The sequence below is a fragment of the Cynara cardunculus genome (genome assembly GCF_001531365.2).
Source record: "Cynara cardunculus var. scolymus isolate 2C chromosome LG 2, CcrdV1, whole genome shotgun sequence".
Classification (NCBI taxonomy): domain Eukaryota; kingdom Viridiplantae; phylum Streptophyta; class Magnoliopsida; order Asterales; family Asteraceae; genus Cynara; species Cynara cardunculus.
The window spans coordinates 60013756-60014582 of record NC_037529.1 but is presented as its reverse complement, the minus strand read 5'-3'; positions in this window follow the sequence as shown (position 1 = coordinate 60014582).

Genomic DNA, 827 nt, shown 5'->3' with positions numbered 1-827 from the left:
GCTTTTTCATTTTTCGTTTTACATCCTTATCACAGTAACATACATAATTATATATTAACTAAAATATATTTAAAAAAATACGTTTTAATTTTAACAAGTTATATCATTATAATTGTCTCATGAATACCTTCGAAATGAACTCAATATTAAATATGTTTGATTTAATTATAGTATTATATCATATATACTACGAAAAATATATTTTTAATACTTACACCTTGTACCCTTGTAGTTAATTATTTAATATATGGTATGTCTCTTGCTTTTTCATTTTTCGTTTTACACTTTTATCACATTAACATATATAATTGTAATTAACTAAAATACATTAAAAATACATTTTTATTTTAACAAGTTACACCATTATAATTGTCTCGTCAATACCTTTGAAATGAGCCAAATATTGAATATTTTTTGATTTAATTATATTATTATATCATATATACTGTGAATTTTTTTTAATACTTACACTTTATACTTTTGTAGTTAATTATTTAATTTATGGTACGTTTCTTGCTTTTTCATTTTTTGTTTTACACTCATATCACATTAACATACATATTTACATATCAACTAAAATACGTTAAAAAGTACGTTTTTATTTAACAAGTTACATTATTATAATAGTATCACCAATATCTTCAAAATTAGCTCGTATTAGATATTTTTTGATTTAATAATCTATACTATATTATAAAGTATTTGACAAAAAAACTCTTAAAAACCATATTTTATACATGAAGTACTGTGTTGATCCTCTCTCTCGGTGATTTGATGATAATCCCTTTTTCCTTTCGATGTATTTTTTGTTTCTGTACTTTCGGTTC